The sequence below is a fragment of the Rattus norvegicus genome, chromosome 13 (assembly GCF_021556685.1).
Source record: "Rattus norvegicus strain SHRSP/BbbUtx chromosome 13, alternate assembly SHRSP_T2T, whole genome shotgun sequence".
NCBI classification, from domain to species: Eukaryota; Metazoa; Chordata; class Mammalia; order Rodentia; family Muridae; genus Rattus; species Rattus norvegicus.
In genome coordinates, this window is record NC_141546.1 from 73658589 (window position 1) to 73680865 (window position 22277).

General features: G+C 40.8%; 1 protein-coding gene and 1 pseudogene across 1 annotated transcript in view; one reads left to right on the forward strand and one right to left on the reverse strand.

Moving 5' to 3' along the window:
• Nucleotides 1–22277, reverse strand: part of Pappa2 (pappalysin 2) — a 274186-nt gene that overhangs the window by 219300 nt on the left and 32609 nt on the right. The gene's annotated exons all lie outside the window — the stretch shown is intronic.
• On the forward strand, nucleotides 20519–21217 carry Cdca4-ps1 (cell division cycle associated 4, pseudogene 1; annotated as a pseudogene).

The window sequence follows — 22277 nt, forward strand, 5'->3', positions numbered from 1 at the left end:
CAGAATCTGAATTCAGTGCTAAGATCTTTAGTTTAGGAACAGAGACCCAGGTCTAGTCAAAGTTTTCACGGTCGATTCATTGAATTTTTCTGTCTTAGATTGACAGGAGAAGTCTCTCCTTCCCCATCCAACTCTCAGATTCTAACGTGTGTTAAAGAATGATAAGAAGTTGACAGGTTAATGCAACTAATTATTTTCAGAACTGGCCCACTGGCAGCATTTTTGATTCAATTCCAAATCAGAGAGCACATTAGGACATGGCCAGAGAGCAAACCTATAGCTGAAGCTAGCTGAGGAATTAACAAGGAACTGTACCACCTTGAAAGCCCAGGGCTTAAAAAGAATACCAACAACCATTGTTTTGATTCCAGTGGCCTAAGTTTGAATAGGAAGGACAAGAGATGGTAGGTCACAGAAGAAGAAGCAGGTTTGGTCTGCCAGCCAGGGCCACACCTAATCCTACTGCCACAAAAAAAGGAAGAAAAGAAAAGAAAACAAAGATGAGGAGGAGGGAAAGAAAGAAGAAGAGAGGGAGGAAGGGAAAAAGGGAGGAAATTTCTTTCCCTAGTAATCCTGGCTGAGAAAGGATGATTTCTCTTCATTCTCCTCAGACAAGATTGTGTAGATATGGGCTTCTCCATGTCCTTCCTTGTCCTCACTTCTGTAACATAATTTCTTCTCTCCATTTCTCAAAAGTGAAGTCACCTCAAGTATAATTCCACTGGTACCAATTTCTAAAATTTTAAACGGAAATTTTAAACTAATTACATTTAAAATAATTACCATGGTAACTCCTGCTGTAAAATTAATAACCATACTTAACATTTGCCCAATTAGTTTGACTCTCCTAGAAAAGAAACACAGAAATCATCAAAAATATTCTACTCACCGGTAGCTGAGTGTCAAAAAGCAAGGGAGACCTCAAAGAAAATTAAGAGAAGATCACAAATCTATAACTGATCTGAAGAAGCTAATGATATAAAGACATACAGAGATGTCTTATTGAAGTGAGGTACAAAGTCAGACAGAGTAAATATAAAGATGTCAGGAATAATTGCAAAGGTTATGAGACTAGAAAGTGAGTGAAGATGTCATTAGTGGAAAATTATCCTCTCTGGGAAAGGAAGCAAAACTCTGAGGGCAAAAACTATTTGCCTTTCCTGGGGCTCCGATAATGTTCTAGATTATAGTGGGAGAAATGTTGTGATTATTTCTTTAAGTAAGCATTAATATTTTAAATACTCTTCACTGTGTATGATATTTTTAATAAGAAAAAGGCAAATTAATACCAGCTCTGAGTTGAAATAAATTCAATGTATTATACTTTTCAATTTTGGAAAGAGGTGAGATAAATAATGGGATAGAGAATTGTAGCAATGATCGATAGACTATAGCTCTACCAACTAGCATGCTGTGTTCTCATACAGGAGAGATAGCAGGGTGTGTGAGAGAAAGGCCTAGGCAGTTTGAGGCTGCTTACCGACCCTTCATGGATTTCGCTAACTTTTGTTTCAGTCCCCATTTATTGAATGTTTACTACATTTCAGACCAAGTGGTTGGCATGAGCCTAAAGCAAGTGCACAATCTCATGGTAGGGAATGAATACTTCTCCACTTCGACAAAACACTGAGGATTTCTTGTCTTTCCCACTCCTTCCAGGAGTAGATTCTGTGCTCTGTTGTCTCTTGTCTCTAGACATCCAGCCAATATCTTGACAAGAGCTAATTTGTAGGTTTCAGACTTTTCACTTGGGGACATGTGGAATGGATGGTACTCTGGACTCTGAGCAGGTCCTGGTGAACCCTGGCAGTGTAGCCCGTGTGATATTAATTGGATCAATTCAACACTGTCCAGTGCTTGTGCTCACCTTGAGTTCTGCGAGCAGCTGGGTTGCCCAAAGGCCATGGCCCTAGTCTGATTTAAACAATCTCAGTCACACTTGACTACAGTGTCCTATGCTGCCATAACCACCAGATGCTGACATCCATCCACCCACTTATACCTCCTGACTACCCCTGTCTTTATAGAAACTATTGCCTGTCTTTATAGAAACTCATTCTGAAGTCTGGGTGAGTGGTCCTATCCTGCAGAATTCTCATCTTTTTTTTCTCTTTTCTCCTGAAGAGTGTCCATAGGCTTTTCCCTCTAGCCACCAAAAATCATGGTGATGTCATAAATATTTTTTTTAAAAAATAGAGATATCAATAGAGCAATACACAAACCAGGCCTGGTGTGCAATGTTGGCTAATTGGTAGACTAAAACAGGAGGATATTTCCTGCCTGGGCTACCAAATGATACTCTGCCTCAAACTTTTATAGAAGAAAAAAAAAAGTATGTAGCTCTGTGGTAGCCGGCCTGTCTAGCGTGTGTGGGGCTCTGGGCTCAATCCCCAATACTGAGAAAAGACAAAACCCAAAAGGAAGTGCTAGAGAGGGAGGTTGAAGGAACCGTTACAATGGGTGTTCTCATTTACCAAGAAGGAAAGAGAGTCCAGCAAAAAGAAACAGCTTCTTCGAAAGCACAAATACAAAAGGAAGCCCAAGCCATTTGGGAAACAATGAGTTTGTGTAGTCCGAATGTTGAAAGACAAGAGCAGAGCAGGAGATAAGAGGGAAATAGAGACTTTAAGTCCTTTGCTAATAAAAATGTGTGAAAGTTGGCATGCTTTCAAAGTATTCTGGATATAAAAATGATGAAGTAACCAGACAGAAACCAAGCAACATATTCGGCATTTGGGAATTCATGTGGGTTCACTCACCCCCATAATTTACAAGAATGAGTTTTCAAGGAATTCTGAGGTTCTTTAGCACTACCATGATCAGCCATACCATGGCCTTGGTTGGGAACCAGAGCAGGTAAAGCCCTTACCCAAATGCAGAGTAATTAGGTAGGTCAAGGTCACAAAGAAAAGGAAGTACTATGGGAAATATTCAGCAGCTACTACTAAATGTATTTAATTTGCTTTGGGAACTCCCCCCTGACTCAGTCAGGCTTGTGTCTATTTCTTTGAGTTCAGGACTGCTGTCTCTCCTGTCCTCTGTAGAAAAGGCAGCTGGGCATGAGGGAGGTCCTCAACACAGGCAGTCCCAGGTGAAATAAGGCCTGGCTGATGTTTTTGGCCCAACCATTATGAAGTTTGGCTGAAGCCCTTCCTGGCACTGCTGGAGTTTACAATGTTCACTTCAATGGCCTCCAGACTGCCAAAACTCTTCACTGCCCAGCAATCCCTGTGGCCAACAGTGAATCATCAGAGACACGCAGGGACCTGTTCACCTCTCTGAATTATAGGCACGCTGACTCAACCAGCTGAAATAACTGTTCAGGGGAGGCTGAAAAGGGAAAACCTATTGAGGCAGACAGTAGGAATAAAAATGATAATTCTTGGGATAAAAGTAGAATTGTTATAATTATAGTCTCAGAGACAAAATACTTAAAGCTATTAATTCAGTCAATGATGTCCTTTACCATTGATTCTGACCTCAATGTACTCCTGTGTTAAAATGTCATCCCAATGTCATAGCAAGAAGAAGATATGGGGACTCTTGGAAAGTGAGTCATGAGGGCTCTGTGTTCCTTTGTACTTCCCCACGAATGCAATGGATACCCTTCTAAATACAATGGCAAGAATCTGCATGCTCATTCTACCACACAAGGACACCGAAGCTACCATATATGAATAACAGGCCATCGCCAGACATTGAGCATACCAGCATCTTAATTTTACATCCTCTGATCTCTAAAATTGTGAGCAATAAATATCTGGTAATTATTAATTTTTCAACATTGTTGTCTTACTTTATAGTTGCCTAAGTGGATGAGGATACCACTTTCTCTCATTTTATTTCTCTTAATCTTGAACTTGCATATCTGGAGTTCCTGAAAATAGTAGAATTCTCTCTATGATACCAATCATGCCAACAGGCTTGACCAACTCTTCATACTTCTGCTGTGTTCAAGTCTACATCCCAACCACTAATGAAATGTTGTCATGATGACAATGACATTTGCTTCAAAAACCTAAAAGAAAGAAGCCGGTAGGTGAGCTCTGAAAGTAAATGTTAGCCTAAGCCAATCACACTCGGGTTTATGAAGGCGTTCAAAATCACTCTTGTTTCTCCTTAAACCACAGTATTTACATGTGTACTTTAAGACACTTTATTTAGTAAATGTACTGAGTACCTACCTCTGGAAAATCAGAGAATGCTCTGTTGAAAATCACCTGGTGTCCTGGAAGTAGTATGAATTGGAGGTGAACCGTAGCTACTCCACCCTCATGGGCTCTGTGGACAGCCTGTCCTCAACATGAGTGTAAGCCAAAGTCCCTGTGCCATCATCATCAATGAGAATACTACAGGGCTTTCTCCTGTTTGCTTGCTCCATCCTGACTCTATCAGCTTCTTCAGTCATAAAAGTGAAGAACTATGGAGTGCTTTGAAGTGTAAGCGTAGCTCACTAGCAGGAACACCGTGAAGGTGATGTCATGATGATAAACATGAATAAAAGCCCTAGCCAAACACACTTGCATTTGTAAAAGGGGACTCTTAATTACTGTCTTTCAAGAGAGCTACAAAGATGGTAGTTTCCCAACATCAGGAGGTGGTGTGTTTACTAGAGGCAGTTACTACAACAGATAGCCCATTGACCCAGCTCAACTCCTTGGTCATAGAGCAGGTACCTCAGAGGAATTGACTGAGCCAGAGGGGGGGAAATTGTCATCTACTGGTCCTTCACAACTCTTTGAATAGTATTTTAATCCTTACTCAGAAGAAATTCATTTTGTTAAGAACAAGGAATAGTGGGTTTTGTCTCTTTATTCTTTCAGGTTGTTTTCAATACAAGACTCAGCAGGTTAAATTACTTATGAGATGGATGTTTGGTTTGTGGAGTATGTGTTACAACTAACAGAAGTGTCCATCATTCTGGACATCAGGTTAGAGAGCCAGAATGAAAATGGGAATGTCCCAGAACATCAGCTCTGGCCATTAGGCAGGATGTCTCTAAGGCTATTGATGTGCCCAAGGCCTCATGTTGGCTCTTTAATGAACCTACCATCCTTCTTGATGTTTGATGTTTGGATTGCCTCCATCCATTGTGACACAAACTTGGTAGTTTTCTTTTTTTTTTAACTAATAAAACAACTACTCACTTAGGATATTTTGCAAAACCTCAAATAACTTTTGATCAAAAATTACCAGATGTATGTAACATCAGAGCATACATTTGTTGCTAACATTTCCATGAAGCAACAACCTGTAGTGAAGAGATTCTGACTGCACTCATCCTCCAGCAGCTCCTGCCTCACCTGTTTAGGAGATATTGTCATCTACTGTCCCCTTCCAGCTGGACCTCCTCAGTGAACTCTTTCTACCTTGTCATCCCTGGTGTTTCTGTACCTGGAGTCAGCGTGCCCTTGCTATAGAGCACATAATGTTGTTATTTTGAGGTTACTAGGGAAACGCAGAGAATAAATTGGGTAATGATGATTTTAAGACAATATATGTGAATTCTGTTTGCAGTCAGTCTTTTCTAAGAGTGTTTGCTTATAGAGTAGACTTCTATAAACTGAGTTTCCCTTCAGTGTCTTCCAACTGACTTCTGTTGCCTAAAAAAAGTTGAGAAGGCTGATATTAGCCTGACAGGTCAAAAACAAGTTGGATAAATCTTTTCTAAAGAGTAACTCCCTAACGAAAGTAGCATTAATATAAACATGGCAATAAAATTCTCCTGGAAACATAGGCTAAACGCAACCCCTTCTGAGGATTAGTAGGAATCATTCCTTTGAGGAAATTTCCCTCCTTATAACCTAGTATATACCAGATAATATGACTCCTCTTTGGAAATGGTCATAAAGTCTCAGTATCCACTGCTCGTACTGGAAGACAACAGATGCTGCTAATTTGAAAAAAAAATGCTTTGCAAGCCATGTTCTTTTGCCAAATTACCTATTATATTGGCCATAATGGACAGACTAGGGAGCAGTATGTGCTTTCCCTATCCCACTGCAGAGAGATGCTATTTAGTTCCCAGGCCAGCTACATCTTCACTGGCCATCAAATTCACCCACTGTGCTTTCCCAGGACCCTTGTTATCCACATTGACAGGCAGTTCTGGGTTTTCTTCATATACTGGATCAGTCTTAATATATTCCTCGAATAGTCCTGATCATTTTTCTCCTTCACAAGGATCATGTATGTCATTAAAACCTATAGTATGTAAAACGAGTACAACAGAGTAACACAAAGGCACCTGGGGAAAGGTGTGTGGTAAGGAATCCATGATTTACAACTTTTCCGAGTCTCACAAATGGCTTTATGATGACAGAGCTAAGCAGAGGCACATAATGAAATTAAGGCACTGGGGCAGAGAGTTAGGGACTTGGCCTCAGGTCTAACACTTTGGATTGGTAGGTACTCGAAGAAACCAACCAAAGCCAGCTGAGCTAGCTCTGTGTCTTAAGATAGCTTCATGATTGATACAATAAAATGAAATGGGTAAAGTAGCTAGGCGCCACCGTACAGCTGTGATAATTTGTTATCTCATCCATGTAAGCCTATAATTTTAGAATTTAGCTCTCAGGGATTTTTAGCATCTGTTTTCAGACACACTTTCTTTTACATCAGTCGACTATACACAGGAAATCTAATTAAGAGGAAGGTATTGTGAATAATCTCTAACCATATCAAGTTCCTATCTTGTCAGTAACTCCACCCCTAACAGCACACACTACGCTTATTTTATTAGAAACATCCAGGGGAATTTTCTCCAGCAGCATCTCATACCTCTGCATCCAGCCTCCAGTCTTTCTGTCCAGTGTTATAGGAAAATGTACACACTCTTCAGCTCAGGTCACCAATCCTGCTTTAAAGCAAAAGCCCTCCCACCTCTTCCCACAGAAGGCCTAGTCTCCTGGTTATCAACTCTTCCTGAAAAGTGTCCCAGTATAAAAATATGCAAACTGTTCTCTGAGAAGCTAAGGACCTAAACTAAACTTTTGCCTGTGATTACAGAAAGACTACAAACTGATGGTGGTGGTGGTGGTGGTGGTGGTGGTGGTGGTGGTGGTGGTGGTGGTGGTGATTGGTATTGATTGATTGATTAATTGATTGATTGATTGATTGATTGATTTGAGCAAGGGTCTTGTTGACAATGCAGTACACTAGGCTGCTTTCTCTCTACACAGCCCCAAGACTAATTTCTGTCTGAGGAGGTTCTTTGTGGGAGCTGTTCTCTGTGCCAGCTGTCCTCTTGAGCAGTTCTGCATTTTCGTCCTTTCAGCAAACAGTGCATTATCCTACCTCCCACTTTATGTGAGCTCTGAGAGATTTGGAGCCAACCTGTGGCTTACCTCTAGCATCCTAATGGGTGTGAGTCATATAGAATCCTACACTTAGCACTGACTCATTCCGCTTTGATCTGTCTTTGTTTCTCCCCCAGTTCCCACTTTTCTTCCCATGCCTCCCAGTTCATTTTTTGTGATACTAGAACATAAATCCAGGGTCTCCTACACGCCAGGTAAGCACTCTATCCCTGAGCTACATCCCCAGACCTTATGATTCTTATGTTAAATCATAGAATCATACAAAAACGATTCTTAAAAACTGCTTCAAGTTCTACCCGCACAGTAAGGTGTGATATAACATACCCAATGAATTAAAAGCTCTTCAGTGGACCCCTTATCAGAAATATGCATGCAAAATACATAACACTAAAACCATAGGAATGAACCCCAAATATATATGGTGGACACTAGCGTGGGTCTTAGAGGAGTTCTTCTGTATTCGTTTAAATTGTATTACCGCCCACTGAAACAGTATCATTAACTCTGTGAATAGCTTCCAAATCATTTCCACACATGCTGCCGTAAGTCTACATACCTATTAAAACTATCTATCGTGACCTAGGCAGTCCAACAGAAGAGGGGGATATAGTATCTACATTCTGACTAATGATCTATAATCATATAGAAAGTAGCAGAATAATAGAATTAGGGATGATGATGTCTTTTCATTGTACTTAAATCTATGAAAAGGAACAGCCCATACCACTGAACAGAAAATGTAGATACAATTACAAAACACACTTAACTAGATATCCTAGATTGCACACAGAGTCAGCTTGAGCAATTATCCTAATGTTATACTATGAATGCCCTACAATATTGTCTTGATTTCATAATTGATTGTTAGCTCATTGGCTATATGGCAGTTGTGATTCTATCTTGTGGTTACACTGCTTGCCTTTGTTACCTTTTGCTCTTCTGCAGTCCCTTTAATAAACTCTTCTTTCTGATCTCATCATTCAAGAACATCACGAATCCCATCACATTTCAAGGTGAGTCTTTCCAGTTGGGAAGCACTGAACATATATATGATTCTTAGAATGGGTGTCGTGATGGTCATGTGTAGGGGTAAATTGAGATGGAGGTGAAGAGAGATGAGAAGCAAAAGACATCATTAGTTACCATAGAAATTCAGACTTAGGAAGTCACAGATGAGCAAAGAGATCCCTTGAGCCTATTCTAGTCAGATCTGCAGTTGTATATATTGATATCAGTCCCATATGAATGAGGAAAGAGTCCTATCTGTAGCATCTATGCTAACGTCTAAATCATAGTAGGCATTCAGTAATGTTTGTCATAAACTGAATGAATTAATGGGATAATAGGTGGATTTTTAAAAAATGAAAAAGGGGCCATTGTGACTCCTTTTAAAAATTCATTTTGTACTGGTTCCCCAACCAAGAAGGAAAGACATTAAGATCCATAGTTGAAGGAGATCAGGGTCGTTTTAGCATCTTGATTATCACCACACTCCCTCAAGCCTTGGATATATTTCAAGTTGTTGATGTTCCTCATAAAACCTACTGCCCAGAACTCAGTAAAGACTCCAGACAGACCCTAACTAGGAATTGCCTGAAGGAAGCGTCTCTTCCAGAAACCTGGATACTTTAATCTCAACAGAGCCTAGGACTGTTGGAGCATTTTTTAGAGCCACTTCATGCTGTGCACACCCAGTTATCCTCGATGCATTATTACATACATCTCTGCTGGCTTGACATAGACATTTTTATAGTCTAAACTCTTAAATTCATCATGTACATCTCCATGGTGTTATCCTGAGCCCACCTGATTGGTTTAGAATAATTCTGAATCCCTCTGTCTTCATTCTCTGTGCTCTGACCTCCATCCCTTACCACACTTGGCAATATTCATATGGAAATTCTTACTTGTACCAAGCACACCCCCACGCAGGCTTTTCTGAGCAGTAACAACATTTTCACAACCATGACAGAAAAGGAGATACTCATTGTACTTGACTTTGCACTTTTCCATTCAGTCTTTGAGGAGAGAAGTGAGGCAAGAATACACTCCATGGCTTGGCATAAGTAAAATCTCCTCACTGCTGCTTCACGGTAAATACATGTGACCTCATAAGACATGAGCCTCAGTAAATTCCACACTGTAATGAATACCTTCTCCATAATTATTTTTCAGTTACTTTGTTGGTGTCTTCTTGGAGACATCTGACTCTCTCCAAACTCACTAGTCAATATGTCACCAAACATTTTTCATATGTGAAATAATTACAATTTGCAGGACATCCTTAACAAGAATTTTCTTACTTGCATCTCACAACATTGCTTTGAATTAGACAGGACAGTTAGGGACTTCTTTGCACACCCTCCTCATGCTGCTGCTATATGGGACTACCATTCCAACCCTATTAATGATCCCCCCAGTTTCTGGAGAAGACAGCTACAATCTGCCCTGTAGGCCCCAGCCCTACATGGTCTCTCCCTACCAACTAATTTCTGCTTAGTTCCTTCCATTGCAGACCTAACAGCTCCTTACTTCTCCCTTTGCCTAGAAAAAAAATCTAAGAGACTCCAGGTGTCTTGAAGCCTTGCTTGTTTCAGACATTCCATAAAACATTGTCTTTCACTAGAGCACCCTACATCCTATACCTTCTGTGGTGCTTCCACAGAAAGCATCCTCTGTCTCCCCTATTTTCCTGAATTTCTTGCTCAGATCTTGTGCACGCAGCATACATACAGTTGTCTATTTGCTGACTGTCTTCCCTCACACTAGACTAGAGGCTCCAAGAAGAAAGCAGATCCACTATCCACAATGTTTATAAAGCATGCAACAATTCTTGATTAGGAAGGGGTATTCACCAAACATTTTCTGGAAATAAATTAATAGGAATTCAAATGAGCAGAGAGTTAAATTGTGTGCCTAGACTACAGTGAGGACTGGCAGCCAAGTCTTTTTGTGTCTGATTTCCTAGTCCTTTCTGTTGTGACACTAATTTGACTGTCACACTTCCTGCCCAGGAGCTAAGTTAACATACTATACTGCCCTCATGAAGAAACTTAGTCTGGTTCTTCCTTTCAGACTCATGGTCTCAGAAATAAGACTCAGACTCAAATTATATTTACAGATTCCTAGGCCATATTGCTCAGCTAGATCATAACTTAAAACAACCTATTTATTTCAACCTACATTCCACTATGTGGCTGGTTACCTGTGCCTCCTCTTATCTTCCTGGGTGAATCTCCTGCACCTGGCTCTATCCCAGAATGTTTTCTGCCTCCTGGATGTCCCCTTCTATTCTGCCCTTTCCTATAGGCCATAGTTTTATTTAATTGACAGGTAAGACTTCCATACAATACACAAGACAGTCTCTCTACACCTTCAGTCCCACTGGTCTACCACATTCAGTCTGTGTGCTACACCTACATATAGTTCTCAAAGAAGTACTCAAAGGACCACTGCCTAAGACATTCCTTTTTGCTTAAACATGGGGGGTAGGGTCACTCCAAAGCCTTAGTGATATCTTCTTTAAAATGAGCCACTACCAATGAATAATATAACAAAAGAAACAAATTTTAAATGTAGTTTCAAGATGTACAGAAAGTAAAAGCAATGTCCAGAGACTACAGAAAGTAAAAGAAGATGGGGGAACAATTCTGAGCTATATAACAAGGTCAAGGCCAACTGCAGAGAAAAACTGTTTTCAAAATAAAATAATTTTAAAAGGAGAAAGAAAATCCTATTGGCTTCCCTAAAGGATCTAGAATTCCTAGTGCCCACAAAGTTAAATTTGATAGCATTGCAGGTCTCCTGGATTTAACCCAAAATGAAATGTAGGTTATCAACGTGAGAATAAAAGCCAGAATTTGCAGAGACTACATTTTTAATAAAATAGAGTCCCTACTGTGAAAAAGGCCCACTTTTAACAAAAGGGACAAAACAAACTTAGTGTTCCTTGCTTGTAAGGCAATAAACAAGAGTAAAATAGCCCTGAAAACTTGTATCTATTAACTAATTCCCTGAGATTTCCATCTCTCTTGTAATACCCTGCAGTCTTTCCAAAGAATAAAGTCTTTGTGTTAATAATATACTTTAAAATGATTTTATTTTGCCAGGCCCATAATACAGCAGCCAAAAGTAAATGAGTATATCCCCAGTGTAAGGAAATGGGTTTATAATAAAAAATTATCTCACAGCAAGATGAAGAAAGAAAATCCATGAAGAAGAGGAAACAGAACCCCAGTCAGATTGTGTAAAGTAGAGAAGAAAGGGGCATAGTATTTTAATTGGTCCTTTTGAGATGAGATATAGATTCATAAGCTATATTACAAGGCAACCCTTATTTTACTCCTTGTACTTTCCATTGATTGTAACATCTTGAAAAACTACAAGGCACTAACTCAACCAAAGGGCCTGTGTTCCTTCCCTAGAACCCATCTGTGTAAAGGGAAAAGAAGCAAACCAACCACGTCCACAAATTTGTCCTGACTTCCACAAGCACATGTGCCAGGGCATGTGCACATACAGAACATACTCTCACACACAGTAATAATAGTAGTAGTAGTGGTAGTAGTAGTAGTAGTAGTAGTAGTAGTAGTAGTAGTAGTAGTAGTATAGTAGTAGTAATGTTTAAAAATGTTTTCTCTAAAGGAAAACATATATCTCAAGATAGAGTGTAGTAAATAAAAAACACATAATAAAACAAATGCTTCTGTTTCTAGATATTTATGGCACCTAATTGTTTCTTGAGTAACTGCCCAAGCCATACTTCTAACAACTGCTATGACTTTAACTTTTCCAACTTCTGCCCTCCTCACTCTTACACTCCTGTCACAGTGGGTGGCCTTGTGTGTACACATAACACTAAGCACCTTGATTCATATCTTGACCCTTCTGCAATGTTTCCTACATTCTGCTCTTTAAAGAAGTCATTTCTTTGACAAAGCCCCTCTACTGTGATTTCCACACCCTTTCTTTTATCTTCTCTTGTGCCATGCTCTGTAAAAATTATACAATTAAATTCCATTCATAATGATTATTCCTTCTGTTGGGGACATGATGCACCACTGCATTGTCTATGAAGTTGAAGTCACTTTGATATCTGCCACTGTATGGCAATAGTTGCTTCACTGTATAAATCTTAGTCTTACATATAGGAAATGTGGAAATTTTAAATACTTATTTCTTTCTTTTTCTATTTTTCCAGACATGATTTCTCTATATGGCCCTAGCTTGAACTCTGTAGACCAGGCTGGCCTTGAACTCACAGATTAAAAGTGAGTGTCACCACCATTCCGCCTAGATATTTAACTCTTAAAAGATGCTGCCACCAACCAACAGATTGGGGAAAGATCTTTACCAATCCTACAACAGATAGAGGCCTCATATCCAAAATATACAAAGAACTCAAGAAGTTAGACCGCAGGGAGACAAATAACTCTATTAAAAAATGGGGTTCAGAGCTAAACAAAGAATTCACAGCTGAGGAATGCCGGATGGCTGAGAAACACCTAAAGCAATGTTCAACATCTTTAGTCATAAGGGAAATGCAAATCAAAACAACCCTGAGATTTCACCTCACACCAGTGAGAATGGCTAAGATCAAAAACTCAGGTGACAGCAAATGCTGGCAAGGATGTGGAGAAAGAGGAACACTCCTCCATTGTTGGTGGGATTGCAGACTAGTACAAACATTCTGAAATCAGTCTGGAGGTTCCTCAGAAAATTGGACATTGAACTACCTGAGGACCCAGCTATACCTCTGTTGGGCATAAATCCAAAAGATGCCCCAATGTATAACAAAGACACATGCTCCACTATGTTCATAGCAGCCTTATTTATAATAGCCAGAAGCTGGAAAGAACCCAGATGTCCTTCAACAGAGGAATGGATACAGAAAATGTGGTACGTCTACACAATGGAATAATACTTAGCTATCAAAAACAATGACTTTATGAAATTCATAGGCAAATGGATGGAACTGGAAAATATCATCCTGAGTGAGGTAATTCAATCACAGAAAACCACACATGGTATGTACTCATTGATAAGTGGCTATTAGCCCAAATGCTTAAATTACCGTAGATGCATAGAATACATGAAACTCAAGAAGGAGGACCAAAATGCGAATGCTTCACTCCTCCTTTAAAAGGAGAACAAGAATACCCTTGGGAGGGATAAGGGAGGCAAAGATTAAAACAGAGGCAGAAGGAACACCCATTCAGAGCCTGCCCCACATGTGGCCCATACAGCCACCCAATTAGACAAGATGGATGAAGCAAAGAAGTGCAGGCCGACAGGAGCCAGATGGAGATTGCTCCTGAGAGACACAGCCAGAATACAGCAAATACAGAGGCGAATGCCAGCAGCAAACCACTGAACTGAGAACGGGATCCCCATTGAAGGAATCAGAGAAAGGACTGAAAGAGCTTGAAGGGGCTCGAGATCCCATATGAACAACAATGCCAACCAACCAGAGCTTCCAGGGACTAAGCCACTACCTAAAGACTATACATGGACTGACCCTGGGCTCCAACCTCATAGGTAGCAATGAATAGCCTAGTAAGAGCACCAGTGGAAGGGGAAGCCCTTGGTGCTGCCAAGACGGAACCCCCAGTGAATGTGATTGTTGTGGGGGAGGGTGGTAATGGGGCGAAGATGGGGAGGGGAACACTCATACAGAAGGGAAGGGGGAGGGGTTAGGGGGATGTTGGCCCGGAAACCAGGAAGGGGAATAACAATCGAAATGTAAATAAGAAATACTCAAGTTAATAAAGATAGAAAAAAATTAAAATTAAAAAAAGATGCTGCCATCATTCAATACAATAATTAATATAAAACTTAGCTTTGTTCTTATAATGAAACTAACAATTTTATTCTAAATCATGGTGTTCTGAGAACACAACTGGTAGGAATGTTCTATGGTCATGACAGACAACCGGGAAAATCTAAGTAAAACAGAATGAAAAACAAAAATGTATGTGCTCACCCCAATTAAAATGAAGCAATTCACTCTAACCAGAATGTTGAATCAGTTGGCAGGAAACCACAGTCCTAGACCCTAAACAACCACCCCAGCTATTTTTGTCCTTTGGTCACAGTTGCTAGGCACCAATGCTGACAAGAAATCTATGGTTTCTACCTCCCATGTAATGGTAAGCTGGGTCAATTCTTATTTACTGTCTAAAAGATTTGAACCAAAAGTAATTAGTAGTAAGAAATGAATTTAAAAGAAAAGGCCTAATTTGGTAAGCCAGGAGCCATAGCAAACATGAAAAAAAAGTGTGTAAAGATGTAAGGGAGCAGAAGCTATGACTAATTGAGCAGACAGCTAACAAGATGCAGTGTACCGAGTGGTGAGGGGTCCAGGAAAATGGCTGCCAATGGAAATCATGAATGTTCAGTGTCATCAGGGTCACCATCTGATGGCCCTATGCAATTGTATGATAAGAGCAGTGTCCTCCATTCAGGAAATCACTGATTCTTAATCACAAAAGCCTAAGAGTTTTAAAAAGATTCCAAGCTCATCTCTGACATCCTTTCAAAGAGGTTCTATTCAGAACAGTTCTGTCTATACTGGGCACCCTATACCTGCTATTAGAATCTGCTCTCACTGTCCCTTCCAAAGAGAATTCATCTCTCTTCCTGATGCTGTAGTTGACTATTATTGCTCTGTTCACTAAAATTTATGTCTCATGCTTTCAGAGCATCCTGGGACTTCAGTTAACCAAAGAATGCATTGGTAAACTAAACCACCTGAAGCCATTCTTTCCACTGATATCTTTAAGTTATTTTGTTTTCCTCTGAATGTGGCAATTCTACCTGTGCTGAGATGAATAATAAAGGTTAATAAAATGTAGATTTCCTATACTCTTCTCTCATCAACAGAATAATATTCTCTGACTTTGAATCTCTGCTGACATTTATCCTATGTGAACATATGTATTAGATACATAAGTGTGTGTGTATATATATATACAATATTATATGCATATATACATACATATGCTAGTCATACACACACACACACACACACACACACACACAAAATTTTATTTTTGCTATACTAACCAAGTACATCTTATGTTCCAAGAACTATCAACAAAGGATCAAAAGTCTTGTGTAAGAGACAGGCAACAAGGGATAATTACAGTATACTATGATGAATATATAGTAGTACAAACGTTTATAGTAAATATTTTAGACACTGTGGGCCATCTGGTCTCTGTTGTAACTATACAACTCTGCCACATGAAAGCAGCCCATAGACAATATGCAAACAAGTGGGTATGGCTGTGTTCCAATAAAGCTTTATTTATGTAAACATAGTTGGCCAAATTTAGCTCACTGATCATAGTTTGCCAACCACTGTACCAGAGTAAGAACATGACTTTTCAACAATTATTTGTTGAATATGTAGCTTATTCTTTTTCTGTTCTAGGTGCGATGGTACAATAGTAACCCAACCATATGAAAATCCCTTCGGTAGTGGGATTTACATTATACTCAATGTCGACATTAAGGAGAATGAGCCAATTAAGAGGCTAGTGATGAATTCTAAAACAAAAACTCAAACAGAAACAAAACTGTGAAAACACTAAGGAGTGTGTGACATTTTAGATGGGGCCACCAAAGTATACTTCATCTGAGGGGTGACTTCGGAAAATAACCAAACGACCGTGTGCAAGATAACCGTGCATGAATCAGAAGGAGAACAATCCAGAGGAGTAAAGCCACCAGAAAGACCCTGCAGAAGTGTGCCCAGCAGGTCCAAAGATAGGATTCAGTTAGCTGGTGGCACACAGCAAGAAGTGAGGCCACTAAAGTAACAGTGTGAGATAAGGGGGTCGTCCAACAGAACAGGGTAACATTGTTCCTTAACCTTGACTCCTTGTGAGCTGAGCAACCACTGTGGAAGGAGGACATGAACTGAGTTAAGATCTCAGGATTACTCTGATGTGCTAAAAATAGAGCTGAGTTTGACGGAAGAGCAGGAATAAAAAACACAAAACTGGTTTAGAAGCCTTTGCAACAACCGAGAAGGAAGGGGACACGGCCAGGAGCAGAGAAGCAGTGCAGAGTAGAGCCTTACAAATGCAATTCAAAGACAATAGTCCAGGACTGGGAAACTTCCCAGGAAAGAGGAAGTGGTCCTCTCTTTTTTAGAAAAAAAAAGTCAAGGTCAAGTAGACATTAGTTATTTCAAGTGTTGAGCTTGAGAAATCAGGTCCACGATCATTAGACAAAGTCCCAGAAGAGAAGGAAAAGAAAGAATGCAGCTCAGAAAACCTAATGGTCAGCAGTTTCCTCTAGGGAGAGATGCTGAGATTAAACAGCCCCGGAAAGAAGCCTGGAGCAAAGGCGACACTGGGTTCCACCTACCACCCAATCTATATCTTTGACATCAGGAGAACAGGAGTCTGGGTTAGGGAAAAACAAGGTTTGATATTTCTTTAGTCACTAAAGCAAGATACAGTCAAGGTTTCTAGAGAGAAAACAGGAAGGTGGAAATAGGAAGGCAAGTGCACACACAAATGTCCAGCTGTCTCTCAGATGCCTATGTTCCAATTCTAAGAGGAGATCTTTGAAATGACACTGGATCAGCTGAGACACAGTAGCAGCTGGCCAAGGGATCAGACAGCTTCACCCCAACTCCTAGGAAAACACCCAACTACCTTGAACGGCTGGATACAGTTGGAGACTGGGGTCTCTCCATGTTTTTCCTAAGAGGAAATATTTGTAGCCCAGACAGACCACATGGCTCTTTCACAAGTCTGTATCCTGGGCCAAGAAATAACCACAAAGGGAGAAAAACAGTCTCTCTCTCCACACACCTGGAGAGAAAACCGTACTCAGCCAGGTGAACAGTAAAACTGGGTTTTATTTACTCTAAGACAATATTTATTGCAACTGTGGAAAATTTGCCTGTAGGAAAGTAAACAGGAGAAGTTTCTATTTCTAGGTAAATTGCCTATGCTTATCTTCGGTTTTGCTGATTCTCGCCCTCAGGTGACGCGAGCGTGAGTAAGGGAGGCATCCCCTTAGTTTGCACAGTTCAAGCACAGTGAAGTGGGAAGACTGGGGATTTTTCTGCGCAGTTTTAAAGCCTTCCTTCCATTCCCTCTCTCCCTGCACTTTTCTACTTTTCTACCCCCTTACACTTATTTTCCCCTGCTTTTTTTTTTTTTTTTTTTTTTTTGGCTTCAAGGAACTTTGAATCTTGACTTCAAAAGAAACCTATAATGAAGCCTGGCTGATGGTTAACAGACCCATCACTGCAGGAGCCCAGCTCCACCATTCCTTTGGCTCAAAAACCACAGTGTGTGGGTGAGCAAATCCCAGTGAAGTCCCTGCACACAGGCTAGGGCAGCACATGTTTCTCCACCCATTCCCTTTGATACCGTATACATTAGCCCTCCTGACCCAAGATGAACCAGTCCTATGGTGCGATGCACAGACCACATGCTCTTTGATGACACTGCTAGGCACCTCTCAGCCCACACACTAGCCTTCTAGGTACACGCCTCTACCCTTGAACAAAACTCAGGAGATGGAGGAGGGACCAGGGCTGTGAACACAAGAGGTGTTTGCCTAGCATAATCTTCTGAACACAAACAGCCAGTTTCCCACTGCCCGATTCCTAACGAAGTCCAAGATAAGTGCTTGCTTCGATGGGTTTTAGCCATTCGTTCTTATTTGATGATTACTGTCCTCAACAGTGTTACAGAATCTGAGACATAGAATCAACCAAGGAAATAAGCACCCAATTCCACAGTGGGCCAAATATCTAATTCAACTCCTGTGAAAAGGAGTGAGTCGGAGAGAAGGTGGGTACAGAAGCAGAGAAATTGATAGAAAGGAAAATAACAACAACAATGACCACAGGAAATTGACAAATTCAAAAGGTCAGAAAAATCCAGGTTTACCTTCAGTTGCAGAGGCGGTCTTAGTTTAGCTCCCTAAGTAAATGGTCAGTGATTTTCCTGACTGCATTGACATGGACCCTCAACCCCCTCTTCTCCTGCACCTCTGGAGGGCTTCCTACAGACAACTAGTAAGGAGAAGTGGACATCTGGCTGATGCACCCTGCCCTAGCCACAAGCCAGCTTCCTCTATCTCAGTAACTGTGATCCACTGCCTGGGTAATGGATCTATAACTCATATCTCTGACCAGTCCCAAGTCTTATAAATGCTTTCCCTTTGATAGCCCCATCTGGGATACAGATGTTCGATGTTGGATTCCTTTGCTTCTTTCCTCCTCCCAGTCTTTGTGAAAGGAACTACTTTGGCCTACATTTCTGATTTCTCAATGGGAGTGGTGGGAAAGTTGAATAGGATTTGGAAAGCAAGAACAATCATCAACCATCAGTCATCAATTACTAACGCATGTTCCTCTGTGATCTATCTATAGGTCTGAGCACATCCCCCGTTACCTCCCCCTAAACTGTGAGTGCCTCAGTAGACGGACTCTGGGCCTGGCATACTCACTTGTTCAATAAGTGTCTGGCAAGGCATTTGTTGAAGTTGGATCCGTTAAGAGTCACAAAATAATGGCACTGTGAGATTGAGCTCTGTGATTTAATTATAATAAGAGTGTTATACATGGCTAATTTAGTTCAGAAATGGCCACTCACTTTACCAACTCCAAAGGCCTCCGTAGAAACTCAGAGATCACAGATCTTATGAATCCAGAGTTCTTTCACATAAGCCATGGCACAGAGAAGCACTTTATAGGCTATGTTCTGGTTTTTATGCTTCAGTCTGGATTTAAATCCAGAGAATCTAGATAAAAACTTTAAGCCTTCCAGTAAGTTGCTAGCACTGTTATTTGTGTTCTTTTGTTTGTCCCTCTGCTTCGTTTAATATATCTGACACACCATAGAAGCTAATAAATGATAGTCTTTTAGTTTTTTTCCTCACCAATAAGAGTTATAAAAGTAATTCAATGTTTTAATAATAAAAATTCAGCACAAAGAGCATCATGTAGAAGATAAAGAGAAATCTTCATACAGAGACTAAGTATGAGGGGATAGAAAGACCCTTACCTCTTACTATGTATTTCAGGTTTCATCCTTAATCAAGAAAAATTTGGGTACAATGAAATACATTAGAGATTTTAAGGTGTGTCCTCGACTATGCAAGCAAGCAGTAGACATCTGAAATAAATTACAAGCATGAAAAAAGACAGAAAGTATTTTGAATCTTATTTTCATTTAAAAAAAATTTAAGAACCTTAAAGAAAAGTGGTTGGCCAAAGAGATGGTACAGTTCCTACTACTTTTCTAGTGGACCCGAATTTGGTTCCCAGCACCTGTACTGGGAAGAACACAACGCCCTTCAGCTCCAGGAGATATAATGGCTCTAAACTCCACCAGGAGCAGTACACACATGCATTCACCCTTACACAGACACAAAGACACAAAATTTAAAACAATAAAACCAACTCATTAAAAGCTAAGCTCTTAAATAAAATAGACTGATAATACAAAGTATAAGATTTGGCCAGGTGGTGGTGGCACACGCTTTTAATCCCATCACTCAGGAGGCAGAGGCAGGCAGAGCTTTGTGAGTTCCAGGCCAGCCTGGTCTATGAAGTGAGTTCCTGCCTACACAGAAAAACTCGGTCTCAAAAACAAAACAAAACAAAAAACAAATAAAAAACATAATAAAAACAAAAATTAGAAGACTTAAAATTTTCTTTTTAAAACAAAAGAAATAGAAGAGAGTCACACCTCGCACTTTGTTCTAAGATCAAGTAAGTGCTATACATATTGACATGTTAGTGTCTGGTGTGGCCTCTAGTAGGACAATATAGTAAATAATTTTGGGGACTAAGAGATGGAGTAGGAATAGGAGCTTGCTGCATCCTGTCTACTCAACAAACTGGGAACCCCAGAATAGTGCACCTCTTTGGGTGGCACTGAAGAATTAGAAGACAAAATTAAAGAAATATACTCAACAAAAGCCCAAATAACAACAACAACAACAAAAAATAACCAAAAAAAAAAAACCCCAAGGACATAAGAAACAAAAAGCCATGGAAGATATTCAGAAGATCCATATCTAGGTATCTGAGGAAAACATTAAAAAAAAAAAAAATTCCACCAATCTATGCTCGCACAGCAGCGCCTTGGTGACTCTTTGTTGGCGCTGACTGATCCCGGCTCCCGACTGAGTGGCAGTTCTGTCTTGGAGTGCAGAACAGGATGTTTGCTAGAGGGCTGAAGAGGAAATGTGGTGACTAAGAAGAAGGTGTAGAGGGTTTTGGTACTGTCCGTTCCTATAGCCTGCAGCAAGAGTCACTCCTGGACATGTCCCTTGTGAAGCTCCAGCTCTGTCACGTGCTAATAGAGCCCAACCTCTGCCACTTGGTCCTCATCACCAGCACAGTCCCACAGATCGAAGAGCGAATGTGCCAGAATGGCGTGCGGCATGGGATAGCACCCCAGAGTGTAGAGTGGGCATCAATTGACTGCCTAGTGTCCACAGAGATCCTGTGTCATACAGTGAGGGGAGCTGAGGGGGAGCACCCCACTTCTGAACTGGAAGATGGTCTCTTGCAAAGCTCAGCTTCCGAGCTCCCCATAGTTGGCTCAGCACAGGGGCAAAGGAACCCTCAGAGCAGCCTCTGGGAGATGGACAATGCACAAGAAAACCGGGGAAGCCTTCAGAAGTCCCTGGACCAGATATTTGAGACCCTGGAGAACATAAACTCCAGTTCAGTGGAGCAACTCTCCTCAGATGTGGACAGCTACTATAACCTGGACATATGCTAACAGGAATGATGAGTGGAACCAAGTCCAGTCTCTGTAATGGCCTTGAGAGCTCCGCCTCCTCCCAGCTCCACTTGCAAGTCTGGCCTGGCTGAGCTGGACAATATAGTAGAGACTCTGGTGGAGACCTGAGTGGACGCCCCTGTGGGCCAAGGACTAGGCCACCACTACCTGTGAAGCTCACATGTGCTGTGACCCAGAGAAGACAAGCACCTGTCCTAAGAGGGGCTCTGCTCCACCTCTCTGTCTGACTATGAAAATATCCCAGACAGATTTTCCTGTGCAAGGATCGAAGTCCTGGAACTGCCTCAGGGCTAGTTCCCCGGGGAGGACAGAACATATGCCATCTCTCAAGGAACTGAGCTAACTCTCTCAAGGCTTCTGGGCCCTGGGCTCATTATCCTGTTTGTGTGACATTGGAATCACTGTGGAGAATGGTGGGCCCCATATGTCTAGTCTATTTTAAATAAGATTGGTGAACTTTCTAAAATTAAGTTTTATATGTTTGGGGCAATATTTTGTCTTAAGATATATTTTTTAAACTTTTTATACTTTAGAATTTTTTCAGCTACTTTCTTAAAAGTATTTTTGTATATATTAAAGTATAATATTTATATATTTTAAAAGTATACAAATGTCCTCTGCTGTTCTACATTAGAAACATTTATAACCTAAATGCGATTGGTGTGTCATTTTAAAGGTTTAAATAGAAAACTCTTTTTTGGTTAATGAGTCTCCACTCCCAGGGCAACTGTAAATGTAGCCGCCCAGGTGTTTACAAGAGAGGCTCCATTATGGTCTCCATTCTAGTAGAGAGCTTGAAGTGAGATCCATGCCCAGCTCCCGGGCTCCCTTAAGAGCTGCCTTCCTAGGCTTTCCTGTGCAGGGTGGTTTTATTTATGCCTCTTTCTATGTAAATGCCACTTATGTCTGGAAATCACAGCACCAGTTCTTCGGAGACGGCTGTGAGGCAGTGCCTGATGCAGGTCTTGTCCTTGGCCATTATCTGGTTCCCAGTCCAGCACTGTGTGACACGGGACATGACAACCCAACAACACCCAGCACCACATGCCCCATGTCAAGTGATTACATAGAGACTGCTGGGTACCAGCATGGTGTGTGAGCTTAGCAAGGGTGTGCAGCCCCACCATGTGCTCAGTAGGAAATACCTGTGCCTGCTTACTTTAAAAAT